Source organism: Ochlerotatus camptorhynchus, unplaced genomic scaffold, assembly GCF_037179485.1.
Source record: "Ochlerotatus camptorhynchus isolate MF236.1 unplaced genomic scaffold, CSIRO-AGI_Acam_v1.1 ptg000185l, whole genome shotgun sequence".
Taxonomy (NCBI): Eukaryota; Metazoa; Arthropoda; class Insecta; order Diptera; family Culicidae; genus Ochlerotatus; species Ochlerotatus camptorhynchus.
Window position 1 is genome coordinate 992437 of NW_027040675.1, and position 23357 is coordinate 1015793.

The window sequence follows — 23357 nt, forward strand, 5'->3', positions numbered from 1 at the left end:
AAGGCGCGTTCAACATGTGATACCATCGTCGTCGAAGTCGTCTGTGAGTGTGTTCGTTGTGTGAGGTGAGTTTCGGTGAATAGACAAACCCGATCGAACGTGTGAGTGGTGAGAAGTGGAAAAGGGTTTGGCGGAATGGCGCCCGGGACGCGGTGGGGTACCGTCGAAAACTAGCCGCTGCTGCTGCACTGGGAACTTGAATTAAATATTCTCGTGCATACATATTGCATGCCTAGGAAGAAGAGAAAAAAAAAGTGAATTGCAAGTGGGTGATGCAGCCGGGGAAACAACACGGGGAGAACGTGTTTCAAGGCTATCGAAGCGTGTTCGGCAGAGAGAAGCATGTTTTTATGTGTTCTTTAAAACCGATTGGTTACCTTTCGGGTCCGGCTGACACTGACAGTAACAGTTTCGAAAGCTACTACCGCTGCGGCTGAAATCTACTACCCCATTCATCATTCACCGCATAATAATCGTGGCCCATCCGTATCAGTAGAGGCTAAGGCAGTAGGCGTGGACTTGGCTCGAATCAAATATTTGGTGATTTGACTGAAAACAGCCGAATAAATTATCCACGCCCACCGCGGAATCGGGCAGCCGGCCGCGCTGATAGGCTTGTGGAAAAAGCGAGAATAGATCAGTCAAGCGAGCCACACCAGGCACTGCCAGCGAGTGATGTGATGTGATGGTGGTGTGAGTAGAACAGTTCCAATTTTTTTTTCTAGCATTTTGATGGCCCAAAGTGACGACGCACTTGCTGGCCACTCATACATGCAATCCTCGTCGTCGTCGTCGTCGCCATCGTCGGTCGGCCCAACTCTAGAAGACGTTTGGCTGACCGTTTGGGGACGAACGACGTGATAATAATAGATGTTTGGTCGGTTTGGTGACTCTGACTGGGGAACGCAGTGGCAGTGTGCTATTAGGCAGTACGCAAAGCAACGGTTTGTACTATCAGCGGGAAGCTCAAACTATTTAAGGCAGTGTTACCAGTTGCCTAGAAAATGGAGGCAACAGACTTCAAAGACCTAACAAAGTGACTGAGAAGTAATCAGTAACTTATACCTTGGGTACTGCGGAGTTGATCGATTTCATTTTGCAAGCCAATGGAAAACTGCTTGAACATTTTCTTTAGTTTAAAATGGTTTTGCTCTTTCCGAGCCTCTTTCTCATGGTGAGTTCGTTTATTATTCACTGTCAACCTGGATCGGGTATCAAGATTGGGTCTGCTTGTTTTCTGACAAACGTCAGTTTGATCGTTTGCTTTTAAAATCACTGACAAGAAGATCGGTTTTGCACTGGGTTGGATTCCTGCCAACAGCTCAAAGTCAGGAGTGCTCGATCCAGAAGCCGAACAGCCTCTTGGCTCGCCTCGCTCAACGACACGTATTCTGATTCCATCGACATTGTGTATACGGCTTGTCCACGAAATGGCTCCTCCTGCGTGCATGAAAACAATGTCCGTCGTCAACTTTTGAGTTGTCAAGTCACCCGCCCAGACTGCATCTGGGTCAACTAGTCAACTTTCCGTCAGGATCTCCGTACTTCAACTACCACTTCTTCGTACTTTTCAGGTAGCGAACTACACGTTTAGCCACTATCCAATCGGCTGCCATTGGGGCACACACGCATCTCCCCAAACTGGACACACTATAGCAGCGATCCCAAGTAACAATCTAAATGCTTGGAAGATTTATTCTTATTTTATCATTGTTTTATCATAGCATCCCTTCCAGCCTGTGGTTGTATTAAGGTTTTGTGTGCTTGTCATAAAATCAGGCCGTCAAGTCGTCTATAAAACTGTTTTATGACTACTAAATTAAAACTCAGACTTCATAGTTTTAACGGTAGCTGTAAGGTGGTTCTGCATCACTACTTATAACTGAAGAATAAAACCAAAACAAAACATACAATTATGTTTTATGGTACACTTTTTATGACCGATATAAAACTTGAAGCAGTCTTAGACTTTCATTAAAGCTTCATTACAACTATCATCTTTATCAGAGGCCTAAGATTCACAGATAAGAAATGTACTGCTACAACAAAAAATACTCTGAAATTTTTTGTCATTATAAAAAACAAATCTATTCAGATATATGAAATGGAAACCCCTTCAGTGCTTCTGAACACGATGAAGATGAGACGATCGACAATATGAAACTCCTGGAGGAACTACAGTTATACGATCCCTACATAAGGCACAGTGCGGTGAAGGAGCTCTTAAAAATATTGAACAAGCGGCTTTCCGATACACTTCCGAAAGATCCACGAACCCTTCTTAAAGCAACGCCGACAGTTTCACTAAATCCGTTTGGAGATGGCCAGTCTTGACATCACGGCTTTAAACCTTGTATTGAAAAAGCTTTTAGTGGATCCAATAAGCATTTCTTACATCTTGATTACAAGCGAAAATAGGAGGATCGCTTGGAATGTTGACTTTTTGACAGGTGGTCATGGTTTTTGTTTTGTTTTGATTCGCTGTACCGAATAAAACCAGCAAGCTAGTTATATAGCTTAAATATAACTTAACACTCTCAATTTGGCCTACGAAATGCTAAGATACAACCATTAGGTTTATGTTATGCTATAGAATTCCAATCTAGGAGAATATGTTATATTGAGGTATTTTTAAGGAGTAGCAAGTTATAACGAAAAAAAAATGTCGCCGTATGAACAAATTTCACACAGTATGAATAATTACGCTTTAATTGATAGGCAAAAAAACACTTTCATACATCTATGTATAATTAAATAATATGTGACTGGTTATTGCTCAACAGTAGTAAAAGTTTTGTACTAAATAGATAATCTTTGAATGACTCTTTAATGCATGGTGTTAATGCAGACAAATTAAAAATATCCCTATATTTTAGTATTCATATGTCGCACTAAATTTATGCTCCTATTTGGTATAATAATCACCATAAATATTGCACGGCATGCTGTGAAGCATATACAGATTGGTTTAAAATTATAATAAAGTCGTAAGTCAATGTACAATAATATCAGCCATTATTACCAACTGACAAGGATCATGATTTCACATCAAACATCGAAAGAATAAAACCACAATAAAATATTTCTCAATATTAACTATCATCCAAAAACCCCAGCTTAAAACCTTCAAAGTTGTCATGTTTTGCGTATCATGTTTTATCAACTTCTTCAGGAGCGATTTATGCGGTTGTAATATAGTTTTATGGTAGTCATTAGAAGGCTGTTAAAACTTTCTGACCTGGAGGAGGTTTTATGTTTTCATTTTTAACAATCACGTCTAGAGTGTGATAAAACTGACATAAATCCTATGCTCCTAAAGTAGTTCGCATATCAAGTTTTAATGACTGCATTAAAACTGGGCCAATTGGCCATGACATGGCTGTATTTCGGTTCTCAGGAGATTGTTAAAGCAATGTGGTCGTCAGTGAAGGTTTTATAATTTGGTTATATCAACTGCTATAAAACTTAAATAAAACAAAAATTGTTGCTTGGGATGTCCGGTCTCGCGCAGACGGCGATGGACAGGGTAGGCCCGAATAACTATTGCACTTTTTCGGTTCAGTGTAAAGTTCTCCTGGATTATGAGGTGGCTAACACATGAAAGAATGACTAATTGAAATGGAAACAAACTACTGTGTGCGATATTACATTAACAGAAAGTCCCTCAGATAGAGATGGATTTCAAAAGAAAATGGATTTAGCAGTTGCATTTGGAGGGTATTGACTGAGACCAGGAAGGAAGGAATATGTCGCACATTAATCGACTGGACTTTGAGAAGAAGGAAGACGGAGGGGACCATTGTTCCAAAGAAAATACCTGGTCTTCCGCGCAGCGTACGTACTTAACAGCTTGTAAAGGTAGTACGAGAACGGATTCGACGAAATCCTTGTCGTTCGTCATAAACTGGCTCAGGATCTGGCGGTTTCCAGGAAAACTATCAGATCAGTTCTCAAAGACGATTTGGGATTGGTGCCGTACAAGAAAAGAAGAATTCATTGACTTTCAAAAACCAACAAGTAGGGCCGAATTATTCGCTATCGTAAACTGCTTAGCTAGCACAGTTAAAAGCTTCAATTCGCGCAGTTCAACGATTCCTAAGGAGTTATGGCCAGTTTCTTCGTAAACTCTCTGGATTTCTCTATTTGGGGAATCATAGAAGCACATCGGGATCTTAAACCAATGGGTATGGAAAAATTCAAGGCTACTATACCGAAGATTTGCGATGAAATTTCCGAAAATCAGGTGCGTGCTTTTTCGAAGCGACTAAGGGCAATAATTAAAGCAAAAGGCGATAGAATCGAAATGTAAATATTTACATTTAAAATAAAAAAATGCAATAAAGAGAGCAGAAGAGAACTATTAAAATCATTTGTCTTTCCATGAGAGATCCGATCCTTAATTCATGCGTCTTATTTGGGCCTACCCTGTACAACAGTGTTCCAATTACACTCCGATATTGCGTGTTTGTTTCGAGTGGAGGACTGTCCTCCCTGGTTTTGACGAATCCATCCACCTTCCTTCTTGATTTTCATCCCCAGGAAATAGTTCGCATCTCCTAGGTTGGTCATTTCAAACTTCTTACTCAGGACCGCATAGATCTTTTCGATCTCCGTCTCACTTTCACAGCCGATCAAAATATCGTCAGCCCGGATTCGTTTGAAATTCAGATCCTCGAGAACGGCGTGCAGCAACGAGTCGACTGTTTCAGGCCGTAAATGCGCCTTTTCGACATGCACACTTCTTTTTACCTTCAATCGCAAAATCGGTCGGCTGCCGCATGTAGATCTCCTCTTCCAGCCATTCGTATAGATACGCAGTCTTCACATCCACGCAGGTTCCAGGTTCCGTTTTGTCGGATCGCTAGAAGTGTCCGAAAAGTGACCTACTTGATAATAGGTGCGAAGACCTCGTTATAGTCTCGATCATACTTTTGACAGAAACCTTGGGCGACCAAACGAGGCTTGCACTTAACAGCTTCTCCAGCAGCATTTCGTTTTACCTTGTAAACCCACTTGCCCAGTAGGCGGGTTTACCAACTCCCACGTTCCGTTGGCTTCGTGAGATCGCAGCTCGTCAGTCATTGCTTTTCTCCACTCAGCACTCTTCCCACAGCTCAAGGCTTTCCTGACGCGTTCTCGGCTCCATCTCATCCTCTGGGGGAAGCGTGCCTGCCACGAAAATCTCTTCGATCAGACGACGTGGTGCTACGCCCTTCGATGACCTCAAAGACCGCCTAGCGATTTCATCGGGAAGCCATGGAACGATGAATTACCATTAGCAGTGATTCTATACTCCGAACTGTCCAACTCTTCTGGATCCGCTTCCTCTTCACTACCACTACTTTCAACTGCTTCGGGTATAGTAACCTCTGCGATGTTCTTCGCCTCAACCGATATAATGACCTCTTCACTCTCTATTTCAGGAAACACTAACTGTTCTTCTTCAGGAACTTCCTTCCAGCACCCGTAGGGCACCTCTTCTTCACGCATTTCCAAAAACTTCGCATCACGGCTGATCACAATCGTATCGTTCTCGAGAGTCAAGAAACGGTATGCCTAGCGTCTCTCCGCGTACCCGGCGTAGACCAACTTCACTGCTTTCGGATCCAGCTTTCTTTGCTTCTTCTTTAGCACATGCACGTATGCCTTAACACTAAAAATACGCAAATGAATATGCGACGACTTCTTGCCATGGCACAGTTCGTACGGTGTCTTCTCAAGGACAGACGGCGGAAGACGATTTTGGAGGTAGTTTGCTATGTTCAACGCCTCATCCCAGTACTTCTTCTTCAATCCTGCCTCCCGAAGCAAACACCGGACCATTTCGACCTCATACCGGTTCTTCCTCTCCACTTTGCCGTTCTGCTGCTGCAAATAGGGTGGCATTTGCTGCAGAATGATGTCGTTCTCAGCAAGAAACTTCGTGAACGACATACTTGAATATTCTCCTCCTCCATCCGTGCGGATCGCCCGACGAAAACGCCCGAATTGTTTCTTCACCATACTGCAATATTTGCGCACTTTCGAATCCACTTCTGACTTCACCTTCAACAGTTACACCACAGTGTAACCGATGAAATCATCCACCATAGTCATTTAGAACCGGTTGCCGCTGGGTGTGGCAACTTCCATCGGACCACCAACGTCCGAGGCACCAGATCTCCAACCGCTGATGACTTGCTCTGGGACTGCTGCGGATACGAAATCTGACTTATTTTCCAGTTCCAATGAACTGGATGATGAACTTGTATTATTCATTGGTTCACTCGCGGCTACAACAATATGAGCATGTCCAGACTACGAGCACTACAGGTACTACAAAACCGTTGCTTGAAAGTCATCTTTAAAAAATCGCACCTGCAGAACTCGCTTTTACCAATTCGAGAACTTCAAGTGTTGCAGACATTAACACACATGCATAACATTGTAACACATCCAGCAACCCACACATCACAACATGACAATCACAATGAACCTCTCAGAAAGATCCAGTAGATTCAACCGTAGCATTCGATTGGTCCGACGCCATACAGAATTCGGAAAAAAAAGTTGGAGGGTGGTGTCAAGACACGACCGCATTGTTGACGTAGGACTACGAAATTTTTGTTCGATTTTCTAGTCTGTACTCTCTGTATCATTATCATTATCATGCAGTGGCAACATCTGCGTAGAGCTTTTACGGCAATTTCTCAATATCAACAAAGCTTGCTGAAGGTGTTTCTAGAAAATATGATCCGTGATGCCGTCACCTACACTGAACACGCCAAGCGCAAAACCGTCACGGCCATGGATGTCGTCTACGCTCTGAAGCGACAGGGACGCATTCTGTACGGATTCGGAGGTTAAAACTTATCACCAACGTAACAAAACGGCTCTTTTCAGGCCCACCAAGTTGATTTCAGAAAAGAGGAAGTTCTGAGGCATAACATCTCTGATCACGCTTTCCTTTGGAAGGGAAGTAAAGCCGTTGGTTCCCGGTTCATGAGTTGATGGGTAGCATTACAGTACGGAAAACAAATCCAAGGAAAAAAACGGAGAGCATTTCGGGTGTTCGTTGGGGGCGTGTGGTTCTGAATTGGCAACAAAATGTTCCGCAATTGCATCCTCCCTATTCTTATACGCCCAAAGATCGGAGGCGAATGTCACTTCAACTTGTTTCATCTACGAACCATTATCTGATGACTGTGTTGGGGAAGCAGCACATGCATGTACGTAATTGGTGGATTTATTAGTTATTTCGAAGCTTCTGAACAATGCTAGACATTTGCTACTTTTTCAGTAGTTTAATTAAAAAAAAAATCAACAGTCAAAAGCATTGTTATCGATGCGTAGAAAAGTTTCTGATCGATTGGTAATAAAATTATTGCAATTGGTCCAGGGGCAGCTAAGTTATTAACGTTCAAAATCTTTCATAATTTCATTTTTCGGTTTTCATAAAGTGTACCCCCCTCTTCCCGAAAGACGTAGTCCAACGTCAAAAACGGTTTGGTTACCATGGTGGTAAACTGTACAACGAGATCCCATGAGCAATCCATCGATCTGTTCAAGGTGAACATCAAACGACATCTAAAGCTTCGTATCTTGCACTATCTACGTTGACGTAGCAGCCATATCTTGCCTTCGGCCTGGTTGAACACCAGTTCTCTGCCAGATCCACATGATTGATGGTTTGGCATCCTATGCTTCCGACGATTACCTGTTCCAACGCTCTCAGCGGTCGTCTCTAACAACATGGCATCCTCTTGGGGCGAGACAGCTTTTGATCATGAGCAATATTGGAGCTAATTTTGTGTTACTCTGAGTAACTCGCGTTGCTCGAAATCATATGCACATAGCAACCTGATTGTTGTGCCTAAACCGATACTGTCAAGCAAAGCAAATTTACGTATTTCAACAACATTTTAAACGGTGCGCTTGCAATGCTTAACCGAGAAGATATTTCGGTAATGGAAGGGCAATTGCACTTTTGTAAAGCACACGTACATAGGCAACTACAAGCTGCTGCACCCTCAAAATCGATTGAAAATTTTCATGATGACCATACGAAACAGCCAAAGATGTTTTGCTTTACTGCCATGCAGATAACGTTCGAGTACTGCAAACATTAGTAACCGCATAGTTCGGATTCTGATGGACACTCCTAAGGAGGATTCATGACAGTGCCAGGGGGGATTCTGGAAAAAACTAGGGAGGATTCCATACAATCCCTGGGAGGATTCCAATCAATCGCAAAGAGGATTTATGACAGCCTCAGGAGGTATTGCGAACAAGCCAAGGGGGGATCAAGACAATCTCAGCAATATGAAAGGTGATTTCGGACAATCCAAAGAGGGATTATGGACTCTATGGACTATTCCAGGAGAGATTCCGGACAATCCCAGGGAGGATTTCATTTAATATTGAGAGGGATTCATGACAATCCCACAAGGGATTCCGGACAATCCCAGAACGGATTTTGGACAATCACAGCAAAGAAAGGAACAGCAACTTCATGCAAACACTGATCCAGAAAGTGTTTACTCTGACGATTGAAAAAACAACATCGATTCTTTCTTCTGCTAATCATTTTATATTTAGCGTGTTTGTTTATGCCAGTTCAATTTGGTATAAAATGGTCAGAAATTAGACTACGTTTTGAAATGACCGTTAGCTTAACAGTTCATCCTGCTTAATATGAACTGTGGTTTAAAAGCGCACAAAAATGTATACAAACAAGCTTTTTTGTGTTTATGCATATACTGGACATATCTATATTAACATGTCAAGAGGTACTGTCCGTATTTATCGGCGGACGGGGTTCCCGGCAAAGGAGGTTCCGCACTATTTCAATAGGAATTAAGATGCTGCCAACACAATTTCCAGAGAGCTTCGACAGAGTTTTCTCGCGTTCTCGGCGAACGAGGTTCAGCGCGATTTCAGTGATTTGGATGCGGGAGCTCCAGAAAGTTTCAATGAATTTTTCTAGCTTTCTCGGCTGACGAGGTTCTGCATGATTTTGGAGCTGATTCTAGATGTTGCCAATGTAGGTTCTAGAACATTTCGATTAGCGTTTTCTTCCGTTCTTGGCGAACGAGGTTCAACACGGTTGCAGTGGCGATTTCTGATGCTGCCAGCGGAGGTTTCGGGGAATTTCAACGGAGTTTCCTTGAGTTCTCAGGGAAGGAGGATCTACACGATTCCGGTGGAGATTCCCGATGCTGCCATTGGTTCCAGTAGGTTTCACCAGGTTTCGAGTCGAACAACAAAACAGGATAAATCCTTTCATGCATGCATGTATGTATTGGTAGGAGCTGTCACTTAGATCTACACGCAACAAAAATGCACTGAGAAAATGCGTTAAATTTTATTTTGATGGCTAAAAATCCAAAATTAATTTTAATTATAATAAATGTATCAAAATTGATCTGCCCCTAGAGTGTAAGTGATTTTGATTGATTCTCTTCGTCGACTTTGTCTTTCGTTAATAACTCAGCGGCAAACATATTCCATGATGCGGTTGCTATGCTGCATAACAGATGATAACCTCCTTTATCAAACAATGTAGCAGAAATAGTGTGAAATCGGTTGGTAAAGCCGTGATTATCAAAAGAGAAAGTTGATGGAGAAAATCGATCAAAATCACTTTTACCCCTTTGCCTCTAACCCCCTCAACTTAGTGTTCTTCGAGAACTTCCACTGATGTTGATGGAGAGCTTTCTTAGCTTGCACCATTTTTGCATTCGTATGTGTGTTGCAAGCACAATCATACCATAGAGAAGACCAGAAGGTCCCGAAAAAACGTGTTCAACTTTTTGGCTCAGCTCTGGTACTATCTTCGGTTCCTAGCTAATCGATGCTCCTCTCGAAACATAGGAAAATCCACGAACCCCTCATTGTATCTGTCAGACTTGCATGCACGGTAAGAAAAAAATACTCACAATTAAATTTAAAAAACTCACCGTTTAGTTCTATCATTTGAGGTCTACCGTTGAGTGAATCAGAAAAGCAGCGATGGGTCAAATTTACTCATCTATTGAGTAATAATAGATGAACTCAAATTTAAGTTGATTTTCTGTTAATCCTCGTTTAGCTCAAAACGTAGTATTTGTCATTATTGATTGAATTAGTACTTTTCGTAGTTGTTAAAATGTACATGTTAGTAAACTGTATTGCGTAAAGTAATTTAGGAAGAATATCCTGAAATATTTATCGATACATTCCGTTTACCTAAAACACGCTGCGATTCAAAGTAAAAAAGAACTCAATTTTCAGTTAATAGTACTCAACCGTTATGTTTTCACCGTTGGGTTCTTTTAACTTAATTTTGGATGAAAATCATAGCAACCTGCACTGCCATCGACGCTGTCATTTGTTTGTGCTCCATCGCCTCCGTTTCTGCTCAATTAGTCCTCGCATTAGTCTTCGTTAGTGTTTGGTACATATCCCGCATAAACATAAGAAACGCCTAACCACCAATTCAGGATATCATCCCAACTCTATGCGATATGGTCGTACCATCTATGATATCGTTTATGTATGGTATCCGTAGGGGGTAGTGACAAAAAAAGTTGCAACGAAAACCGGTTGCATGCTGGTACGTTGGGTATTTTCACCTATTCCATTCGATTGATCGTTAGGTAATTTTTACTCAATGGATTCTTCATCAGGATTACTCAAAATTGAGGTTTCTTGTTTAACTCAATTTTACCTAGCCCCACTGAAGCCACGTGTTGAGTGAAAGGAACTTAATTTTGGGTACTTTTTTCTTACCGTGTAGCGAATCAAAACAAGCATAGTGTAGTACTACAATTTCGATTTAATGGGGTACGCTAATAGATGTACTTGGGACCAATAGGCTGGTCAAGTAGTGAGTCAATTTTAAATCGTTAGTTTCCAACCGGTGATAATACCCTATTACCAAGGAAGTCAAGAAGTTTTCCAACCTGAAGAATTCTTTGACTGACAGATTCCAAGTTGGTAACCATGCTCCCAAACTTGGTGAGAGCGGAAGCGATAGAAGATTCCAATTCTAAATTAATGGCGGCAAGCTCCAACTCAGATTAACTTTTAATGTGTCAGAATTTTCGGTTTTCTTCTTTACTGTATACGTTATTATACGAATGAATTGTATTGGTAGAAAAATATTTCATTTTTTATAAAACCGCTTTAAAACAGCCAAGCTGTACTTGTACCTGTCATTGAAACTGGTATAATACTACCAATATTTTCCGTGTAAAAAGCGTACTTTCCACCGCTAGGTGGCACTATAAAGTACATAAATTTTTTTTTCACTTTTCGAAGCAGAGATGAGCTTCCTTTCTTTGATCACAGGGAGCATTTAAGTCAATTCAAATGGGAATTCAGAATAGAATCAACTATGAAGTTGGCTAGAACTAACCTATTTTGAACTGGAATGATCAGCTAAATAAAAAACTGCATTTTACAATGTTCCTTTTGTGCTAAATGTGGATCATTAAAACATTATTTCAAACCGTTCATGTTCACCCTTTTCAACCCGTGTCTATTGATGTCTTTTCCAGGGGTATCAGGGATAACAATGGAAGTTTCTGGTGACAGTTGACCATTATTCTGACTTTTTCTAGCTAAATATTATAAAGGATTTACATCCTGTAACCGTTGGTTTCATATACCCATTTGCATTGACTTTGTCAAGTGCACCAACATAGAGCTACTCCTTTCAACGCACCTTGCATTTGGTAGTCAAGTGCTGCCATCTGTGTGTCACAAATCTGTGTTCATTTTCTAAGCAAATGAATTGGGTCTACTCCAGTATGTCTTACACTGTAAATCCAAGCTAGGGAAGAAACATAATTATCGGGTTGAACAATGGGGGGCTTGTCAAAAAAATGAACAGGAAGATTGTAGGCTCCCTGCAATTCTAGAACTTTCTAGTTACTTCGGTCGGACTGATTCGTTCTTTCTGGCTCAAGACTTCAAGGAAGTTAGAAGTGCGCGGCGCGTTAATATAATCGAGGTTGTCCGTTGTGTGAAAAGTGTGTGGTTCCTTTTGTAAATTTCTATTTCTTTTCTATTTTAGATTAATTATTAATTAGTGGTAGAAAAAGTCCGAGTGTTAAAAAAGTTAGGGGTAGTACGTGTTAGTAGAGGTAAAAGTGTTAGTTTGATTAAGAAAAGTATGTCCTATAATGTTAGTATTACTTTTAGGGGTGCTGTGCCGGAGAAAGGGACCATTGTCCATCTCGAAGAGTTACCGGAGTGTAATTTGGAAAAAGGCCAAGTAAGGCCTTTTTCCGTTCGCCTAGATAGACCTCGGACCGCACAGCTCGTTAATCGACGGTCAAATACCACGTGGACATTGTAGTCATCCGAAAAATATATCCCTGAGCCAGAAATCGTCCCTGCGGGTGCTCCATTGGAGGCCACGGCAGACGAGGGATTCTCTCGAGCGGTAAGGTCCACCACAGTACGCCATTGTAGTGGCAGAACGACGGCTAAGATTGGCCATTGTTTCGGCCATTCTGAGAGCTACACGTCGCCAGAAGAAAGGCTGGGACCATCCATTGTGTCAGCCATTTTGGGGAGCCTTACGTCCCCTGGATAAGGCCAGTGTTTCGGCCATTTTGGCTGGAAGTCACCACGGAAAGCGGCCGTTGGAATTCACCATCACCACCACCCAGCATTGCCAACAACCACCGTAGTTCATCCACACCTTCCGTCCGTAAGTCACCACCACCACCACAGCACCCTCCTGAAAAACCGTAAGTCGCGCTGGTTATGTTTTTTTGTTGAAAACTGTCATGCATGTAGAGTTAGGACCTAAGACAAAACACGAAAATTGTAAAATTGGTAGACAAACACATACACTAACAAGTTTAAAACGTGATCACGTAGTAGTTTGTTGTGAGGTTAAATGGGAAAATAAAGAATACCCGAAGTTACGTTTTTCAAACCACAAATTAGCAGCTATTCTATTAATAGAAGAAGATAGTCTTTCTTGGGTTTCACACCTTTTAGTTGAATTCGTTCTACTACGTTGAAAACTTCATACAAAGTGGAAGTTTCCCACCCCTCGCTTTCTTAGCTCTTGCCGTGGTATGAAAAGGTAAGGGCGGTGTAATTAGACGGTTCGACCCTGGCCGACGAACCCTTTAATGTTCATCCAGTTATTGATGGTTTTTCTTTATGCTACGATTACAGTGTCAGACATCGGGGAAAGCATAAAACGACCCTGGGAGCGTTCTCTTCCGCGTTTGGACCAAGGGAAGAGAAAAGAGGAGTAACAATCCCTCTTCCGTTATGGAAGCTTGTATATATAATTTGGCTATTCATTAATAATTATTATTAATGTCGAGTTTCCTCATTTCAGGCATGTAATTCAGCAAAATGAGAAGCCTTTTTGATCGATATTGTGAGACTGAGTATTAATTTTCATGAGCTAAAAAGAATCCTCTCAGAAAATGTAGCCAAATTCTTGGCTTGAAATCACACCACCACATCACAAAAAAAAACTACGAAGACATTACAGTTTAGCCATCGATTCCAAGAAATCAGAAGAGGCCTTGGTCCCCTGGATTGGGCAAGAGCAATCTAACTTGGATCTTTTAAAGCATGAAACTAATCATTCTGTCTGAAGGCGGTTGTTTCCAGAATTTCATTCATTGACAAATGTGAGGCTACTTTGTTTATATTTGAGTAAATATGAGTAACTCACATTTACTCGCTGCAAATATATTTACTCTGAGTACAATTGTCTTGCCCCTTGGGCATCCTACGCTTCCGATGTCTAGCCGAGTCAACGCTCCCAGCTGCCTTCATCTGTCCTTTGGTCTGGTTCAACACCAGATCTCTGTCAGCTTGGCATCCAAGGCATCCTACGATTTCGACATCTAGTGGAGTCGATGCTCCTACCGGCCCTCATCTGTCATTCGATCGGGATGAACATCAGCTCTCTGTCATCATCATTGATAGCATGGCATCCTACGCCCCGACATGTAACTGAGTCGACGCTCAGCGGCCCTCATCTTCGGTCTCGTTGATCACCAGGTCTCTGTTAGGTAACTTAGACTAGTATATGTCTTGCCGAAGCCGCCAGTGATACTGTGCTCCTAATTGTTTGTACAACAAATGGTTCCAGATCCGCAATATTAGCTTGGCATCCTTCGTTCCTGCGTTTCAACGGTAGAATCTGCTCTTCAGTGTTTCATTTAGACCAATTTTTTTGTCTTCTATTTTCTTGAAGCTAATGGAAAAACTAATCGATCAATACATAAAATCTGAAATTCTTCAGAAAACACCTGTGAACAAAGCACAATTTGCTTATCAGACAGGAACATCAACTGTAGCAGCTTTACATACGCTTGTTACAAAAATTGAGAAATCACTTGATGCTGAAAAAAAAAAGTGTTGCTGGCAGCTTTTCTTGACATTGAAGGAGCGTTTGATTTTGCATGCTACATATCTCTGGAAAACTCCATGAGAAAACTAGGGTTTGATGAAAAGACAATTGAATGGACCGCAGACTTGACGTAGCATTACGTGCTCGGTATCAATATTCGACGACTGTGTTAGGGAGGGAAACCACTTTCTCCCATCACCAAAACGCCCCGTTTTCTGATGACAAAATTACCCAATTTCGTGCACAAAACGTACGGAATTTTAGGTTTATTAAAAAGATAATAAAAAAGCTATAGTTGATTGGAGGAATTTCTTGTTAATTTTTTTTCCAATCGAGAGATATTTGTGATCAATCTAGCACCCTGGAGAGAAAACCTTACCTTAATTCGAAGTGTTTCTGGTTAATTGACAAGGTCATGTGGTATTCGGTTCATTCGAGAATTGTTATGTTACCACTTCAATATTTGTTACGCATTTGACCACAAACGTTTGGCTGCTGGGTACTTTATCAAAGAGCTTTGGGGGTGATGTGGCTCATTGCAAGGGGTGCAAATGATCAATGAAAATTAACTCTTAAACAACAATAATTTGTGATGGTCCTGAAAGGAACCGTTTTGTCATGATGCTGAGCCATTAGGGTGTTCAACTCGAATGAGGCTGGCGAGCTATATGTTGTTTGGAACTAAAGTGACGTGCTTGGCATAGATGGTCCACAGCGCCTCATGTCGAGCAACTGAATACGATCAGTAGCGGTGCGGCTTCTTCCTCCTTCTTTGGTGAATCGAGGGCTCTTTAAGACAGCATTTCGTTGTGTATTGGAGAAAAATGTACAACGGCATACGCCAAAATCACTGCTGCTACTGCTGCTGATGATGACGACCAACCGGACACCACCACACACGTTGAATGAATTAGCACCGTTCGGCGTGTAACTCTACTGTCTGTATCCCGGTAAAAACGCTCAGTAGCAAGAAACCTCTCGAGCTGTGTCTCAAGGTCTGCTTACTACTGGGTAATCTGGAGGGGATTCGCGATCCTCATGTGCAGTACTGTCACCTGACTAAATGCTATGAAAAGTTTAAGTAACACAGTAATCAAAGGGTGTATACTAATTATTTATTAATGAAAGCAATAGCAGGTGTGGATTGGATTCGCGAGATTCCAACAGCCGAGCAGTTCTGCAATTTATTTTGCTGAGATTCAGTAAAACATTTGCCGAGACTCAGCTAACAAATAACATTTTGCTGAGATATCAGCTAACAAACAGATATTTTGCAGAGATATCAGCAAAAGCAAATGCCGAGGTAATCAGCTGTTGGAGATTTTACCGAGCTAGATTAAGTGTGTGTACAGTGGGTTTTTACTATGAGGGTTTGACGTACCGATACTGAACTGCTGCCGTTGATTCTGCTCCGCCGAAGACTACTCTGCCGATGTGCGAGCGCTCGCCGATGATCCTACGTACGACGAGCTTGACGTCGGGCGAATCAAGCCTGACAGGGTGGTGATGTTTGAACAACAGATCGACTTAACTTGATGGCGATCTGCGGTCTCCTGGCGTCTACCCTCGTTGACAAGAATCGCCAGAGTCCAGGCAAGGCCGGAGTGACTCTGCTGAGAGGGGTCCTCTTTTGCGTTTCGAGCCGTCTTGGCCCGAGGAATGCGGCGATTTTGACCTTGCAATGCCAAAGCAAAATGATATCCTTTACTGTTAGGATTAATAGCCACTAAGGACCAATAATCCGACTCGTGGGCTTCCTGACCGACTTAGTCGGTTGGTTCACAAAATGGCGCTGTACCGAATGGTACCACAAAAAGGTCCTGTGAGGGCAACGGGGTTTATTTTTATTAATTGTCATACTGGTCTATGGTCATTCGATTAATGTTAGCTATCGGTAATTAATTAGCCAAGCCGTATTACCTGATTGAACAGATAGATATTCCCGCGATTAACCACTCACTTTGTATTATTTTAAGGACACTTGGTTTTAACGATTCGAAGCACACGAGCGCCAGATACTGATTGAGGAATGGCGGTTTTCCTTCGCGCTTTTCCTATCCCATTACTCTTCTCGTGAGACGTTATTTTCCCATTTTGAAATCACAATTTCGCTCGAATGTTGTTGTACCCACTGATAGAATGCTCATACCCACTGTACTGTTGTACGGTTTTATACAATTTTCAAATTTAAAACAATTAATCCTACTTACAAATTAACAATTTTATACAACGACTACTAACCCTACTAATCCAACACCAAATAACCTTAAGAGACGTGACGGTACATTTAACAACTATGCACAAATTAAAAGTCTAATATGTTTTGTAACAAACGGTTACAGGCGAGAAGGGATGGAATTCGATTTTGAAATCTGTGTTAGGGAAAGTGCTTTATGCAGGCAATCGGTGAAAATTTTGATCACCATTGCAACAGTTTGACATTTGTGTAATATTCAATAACTGACCTGTGAAGTGTTCATTTAAGCAGATTCGTAGAATAATTTTCAATTGATTGGCTTGCCTAGAATTAAATTTCATCCACTATTGACAGAGTTATTAGTGGTCAAAACTTGACCACTTTTCGTAAAAGATTTTGGTTTGTTTTTTAATTGCATCCCCAATATGTTGCTGAAAGACGTAATCCTACGCCGAAAACAGAGATTTCAGATGTCCTCAAGGAGGTGTCCTTTCTCCTCGTCTATGGTCTGTTGTAATTGATGATCTTGTAATAAAACTAGAATCATAGGCTTTGAAGTAATTGGGTTTTCTGATGATATATTATTGTCCGTGGTAAATTTGATAAAACTGTCTGTCAAAGAATGCAAACAGCAATATATTTTAGGGTCGCATGGTGTAAAACTGAAGGATTTAATAAAAACTTCCTTCAACAGTCTTTACTTACAAGGCTAAAATTCTCGGTTGAAGTGAAGTTTCTAGGAGCTATTTTGGATAAAAAAAAAACTAAGCTAGAATTCACATTAAGAGCAAGTAGTAAATAAAGCTAAGAATGCTCTTTGGACAACTAGACGAACGATGAGAAGACAATGGGGTTTGAAGCCGAACATGATCATGTGAATATATTCGATCCAGTTAAACCAAGAATTACTTACGCTTCATTAATTTGGTAGCCTAAAACAAAACATAAAACAAGTCACATAGAACTTGAAAAATTACTACTGGCTACTATTTCCCTAACTATGCGTAGTGAACCCACTAAAACCTTAGATGCTATACTTAATATTTTTCTTATAAAGGCTGACTAAAAGTAAATTGGTACGCATAAAAAGACCTGTAATTCGTGATTCACTAAGTTCAAATAGTCCATTAATGGTCGCTCTACAGTTCTTTTATTAAAACTTCAAAGTCACAGCATTAGATGGTTACATTTCCCCAGTTCGACAAAATCTCTAACCATCCTCTTGATGGAGCCCATCAGCGCCCGCACAGTGGAAACGGACACGGAATCAGCGCATTTCTTCCATTTTGCCCGCATTTGCTGAATGTCCTTGACGGCCCCGCCGCTTCGTCGAAGTCGCTGCTTTGAAATTGCCTAGTATTTTTCGATTGGTCGATATTCCAGGGTATTCGGAGGATTCATTAGATTGGGGACAAAATCGATCTTGTTGGCAGCATACCACTCCAGAATCCCCTTGGAGTCGTGGCAGCTGGCCAAATCGGGCCAAAACATGACTTTGTCTCTATGCTTGCGGATGACCGACAAATACACGCTTTTTCAGGCATTCTTCGATGTAAACTTGCGATGTCATCATCGAGGATGTGACGAATGGTTTCGTTTTCCGGCCGCAACTGCAAATCACGGTCTTCTTCGCGAACTTGTCGGTAAACACGAACTTGAATCTTCTCAGCACATTCCCACGTCCAGTTGCGATGAAAACTTTTGACCGGGAAGCTGCTTAAAATCGAGTTTGACGTATGTTTCGTCATCGACCAAAGTGCAGCCCTTGTGTTTCGTCAACACACGGTCGTACAAGAGCCTTACTTGCTTTTTGGTAACGGAATTCTGCTTCATGTGCCGGTTGGGATGTACGACTTGTATCCCTCCCTAACAAGGATGTTTCCGCATTCCGTTTGAAAGTTGGCGTTGTACCTTCTGGACACATCTCAGATCGAAAGACCGGGGTTGGCTTTAACGCACCTCAACACCTTGCTGCACAGCGGACGATTCCTGGTTCCAGTTTTTTCGTAGGTCCACTGATTCCTTTCCCCACTCAGGGTTTCCTTGTAGGTTTTGAGCACTAGACTAATTGTTATTTTCTTCAGCACTTAAGCCAGCTTGAAACCCAGGTGTTAATAGTTTTTCCTGTTTCGAGTTCCATTTGACGTTATTTCTAAACGCGACCGACTACTTTGATCAAACTATGACAATGGCGTACCAATTTACTTTAAGTCAGCCTTTACATCAATTCATTCACTTGGACACAATGAAAAATGCTTGAAGACTCAGACGAACCACAAAGCTTCTATCAGGTGATCTTATGGGCCACATGAGTATATTAAATGAGTTTAAAATAAGTCCATTAGTATTGAGTTATGAAGATTATATGCCTAAAAACATTATCATACGTTCACAGTGTTCAACTTCATATACGTCTAGGATCATTGATATTTTATACTGCCCGCTCAAAACAAGATGATACAGTGGGAGCATGATTAACAGGCCCTGACCTTAACTCTTCAGTGCAAATGAGTAAATGACCTACAGCAGTCCCTGTAATGTAAAAATGCAAACATTTGCATTTTTCAGATAGTGACGCAGCATTAAATGCATTAAAACCAATGACTTAAACCTCAAAACTTGTGTATGAATGCTATGAACTATTAAAACAATTGTCCTGTCACAACAAGCTAAATCTTTATTAGGTCCCCGGTCATTGTGGTATTGAAGAAAATGAAAAAGTTGATGAACTAGCGAAGTTTGCACACTTAGAAATAACTACTTTTACACGAGACGTAATCCTTATAATACGTAACGTAAACAAACATTTCACCAATCTTCAGCCTTTCAACTTCTTCACTTACGTTTGAATTCAAATCTTGGGAAAATACAAAGGTGCAATCCTACTGGAAGAACACCTCTACTGCCTGACAATCGAAACGTTTTATAAAGCTCCATGCTTTAAATACACAAAGATTACTGAATCTCTCCAAAAAAAGATTTATGCACCTTCATAGGTTTAATTACAGGCCATTTAGCAAGTATAACCTGAAGCTTATCGTAAAACTTCGTGATCACAAATGCCGTTTTTGCTAGAGGGTGGAAGCTCTGAAAATTTATTGTAAAACTATATTGCACTATTGAATAAAAGGTACACATTTCTTGACAAAGGTATTTTAGAACCTCATGAAATCTGTGCCAGCGCTCCCAATAATGTGGTCCACTTCATACAAGTTAGAAAGATGTCAATCAATGATGATGACCACTCATATAGTGGTTTATTATCATATCACACGGCATAAAGCAGAGAGAATATACCTCAATAGATCAAATCTGGTCGCAATGGTCAATGTCCCCAATACAGGTAAGAAAAAAGGAAACACTTTTCTAAAACAGTAAATTCAATTACACAAATCACACTTCAATCGGACAGTGACAAACTACTCATCATTTTCAGATATCGTCGTACCACACATGATTCACCCGCCATTTGAATCATAGAGAAAATAAACCCCCGCAAAAAATCTGGCACCCCTTCCCGCTTCATGGCCGCAACTAGTTTTTAGTTTTTCCTTCTCGTTATTCCTACCGTTCTCCGGCGTTTTTTTTTCTCATTACTTCACCATACCAATAGCCCCCACACCACTAGACAAGCAGCAGCGGCAGCGTCGCCGAACGCTAGAAAGAGACCGCACGAAAACAACCCATTTGCCGGCAGCGGGAGCGGGATCGCGCTACAGATAAGTGGATTTGACTGACGAAAAAAAAAACGACGAAGCCGAACGGAATAGAACTAGCCTAGATGATGATGGAGGCGATTGCCGCTTATTGTAGAGTAGAGCCCCCAAAGTCAATTTGACGGACATTTTGGCATTTGAATTGTGTTACACGCACACAACAAAGAAACACACATGCTCGTCCGTAGCTTGGCACGCTTGTGTACGCAGCTCACGCGATTGATGATTCGTGGTTTTTTTTTGGAGCTTAGGCTGCCTGAAATAGGCCACGCCTCTTGACCGAATTTCGTGGTTTTCGGTTTTTCGGGTGGGCGGGCTTCCATCAATCACGCTGAAGGAAAATGGGGTATGTTTTGATAATTTGAGGGTGAGGGAAATTACCTTAATCTACTGGAATGCCTGCCTGGGATCACAAACGTGTTCGTCCAAATGCACATTGATTGTGGGAAATTCGCCACTGCTTTTCAAATTTAGGAAATTCACCACGGAAAACACGCACTTTGATCGGGGATCATCATCACAAACCATTCGGTCTAGTTACGGTTGAACACACGCACGTACACTATTACCAACACATGCACACAAACGCACTGCTGCTGCCTGCACACTGCTGATGGGCTGTCAAGTGCTTTGTTTGTGTTGGTGTTCGTCGTTCCGATCGAAAGGGGGGTGGGGGTAGGCGAGGCGAAACGAAGTACCGAACCCGAAGGAGGTGGTGTGTGGGCAGATATTCACCACTTGTAGCTCACCCAACGACGACGAGATCGAATGCGCGTGTCACGACCCGCGTTTTTTCTTTCACGAATCTGTCACGAACGATCAGTTTTCCAATGTAAACAAAAACAAACCGCGAAAATCAAGGCACTCTACGATCTAGCAGCGACGGTGAACAGAAAAAAAAACCTCGCGCGCACTCTGCTTTTTCACTTCTCGGCGTTTCGAAAACTTCACCACAACTGTTTTAGTGTTGGCTGCTGCTGCTCCGCACAACCCCGAACTATACGCGGCGCGTCGACCGAGTGCAATTGCAGTTTGCACCAGCAATAACAACAACAACAACAACGACAACAAAGCAAGCGAACGAAACGAAACGAATGAACGAAAAATATGCAACAACTGACAACTGGCTCTTGCCAGCCTCTAGGTTACGGAGAGTTCTCCTACGAGGTGGCAGTAGGCCAGTCCGCTCGTTGCTACGAATTTTGTAAGGTTTCACCTCCTATGGCCTTCGATTGCGCCGCCTAGGATGCGATTCGGCAACCGGTGATCGATTCCACTCATCAATTTTGGCCGTTTGTTTTTCCGATCCGAAAATCACTGGTTCGGTACGTGACTGCGGTGGAACTTGTGCGTGACACCTCCGGCAGGCCTTGGACTAGCGTGAAATTGTCATGGTGCCCGTATCTTCCTGCGCTGTCAGCCCTCCCCCTGGAACTAGGTTCTACTTTATCACGCTATATTTTTCATCATTCCAGAAGCACAACAAAAAATAGTTAGACGATATAATTTTTATATGACAGCTCTGGGGAGGAAATAGAGTTTAGGAATGAGCGTCGCGGAGAAAAAAAATTGGTTCAACTATGCACACACATATAGGGTAAATCCGTACACATGTAGAGCGTTCCTTACAATTTTAGAGCGACTCAGTAACTAAATCTACTATGTACATGACACATAGAGCGAGGCGATTGTAACCTTCGGCCGCCCCTTGCCTGCTGCGATCATCGTCACCCATATCGACAAGCCCCCCTCATCTGTCATATAGGAGCGGAGTTCTGCGCCTGCTGTGGTATTGGGGAGGCCTCCTAAGCCACCCATCCTCGCTCGCTCTCACCCAAACTCGGGGGAGCCATGTGCTGTTGTTACTGCTGCCACCCAAGTGTATGGGTGAGTGCCCGCCGGAGTGTGGGTCCTCCTCCACATGCAGAAAAGAACGAAAATAATCAAACATAAAAGTGCATATTGCATTTTATTAATCTCTCTCGCTTGCTCCAATCCGTCTTCCATCTAGTTACTTCTGCTCACGACGACGAGCGGACGAGGATCTCAAAACCAACACGTGCAAGCTGTTTGTCGTCGTCGTCGCTCAAACCCGATCCACCCGAGGGGGATGAGAACTCACACCCTCTCTTGCTCCACCATCATCTTGTTTTTTTGCTGCTCCTTCGCTCTGTGTGTAGGCGCCTCCTCGCCATACTACTTACCTACTGTTTTTAATGTGAGTGAGTGCATCTTTCTTATTCCTCCCTGCCTGCCTCCGGCTCATGCCGGAAAAGACGGAGCGTTATTACCATCATCAATATCATCATCATCATCATCAACATCATCATTATTCGATTGAAAGATCCCAACCGGCGCACACTATGCGGAATTTTGAAAAATGTACGATTCCCTTCATGACCATTGTGTGACAGTTGGTGAACGCAACTCACCTCAGCAGCTGGAGCAGCAAACTCACCACACACCCACGCGATCTTCCGGCAAACTTCCCGAGAGCACGTGGTTGTTGGTATCTCCACCTTGCAATCGGACCGCACATTGATCCACAAACACGGTCACGGCTTCTGCTGTACCTTCTCGGGGTGATGGGGAATCAACAGGTGATGCTGCAATATGCACGCTCTTTACCCACCCTCGACTCGATTCAACAGACAGACGGAAAATAAACTTGGGCGGCCGACGACGACGACGACGACGACGATGGAGGTAAGTTTTGCCTGCACGTTTGACTCGCGGTTGACTTCTGTGATGTCTGAGTCTGGCTTTGAATTGGAGCAGGGAAGATGACATTAGATGGGCTTCGAAAGACGAAGGTCTGACGCTTCCGGATATGAATTTGCTGGTAGTATTTCATTCAAAGGGCATCGAAAATGCATAATTTTACAATGTAGCAGGTTCCGGGTCATTTGACCGAATGCCGTTTGGTCGAATACTTATAAATTACTTCTGAAACTGACAGATACGCGAGCATCAATTTTGACATTTAATTGAATCATAGCAGGCGCAAAATTCAGCTCAATTAAACGTACTTTGCGTCGGGTAACAAGCTGTTCTGTCTATGAGAACATTAGTTTACATGATTTTTTGA

At 42.2% G+C, this 23357-nt stretch overlaps 1 protein-coding gene across 1 annotated transcript in view; it reads right to left on the reverse strand.

Moving 5' to 3' along the window:
- Positions 1-21818, reverse strand: part of Eip93F (Ecdysone-induced protein 93F) — a 574027-nt gene extending 552209 nt beyond the window's left edge. The window contains exon 1 of the mRNA XM_065223166.1: positions 20651-21818. The gene's annotated coding sequence lies outside the window, so the exon portion shown is untranslated. The remainder of the gene's footprint in view (positions 1-20650) is intronic.
- Between the last annotated feature and the right edge of the window lie 1539 nt (positions 21819-23357).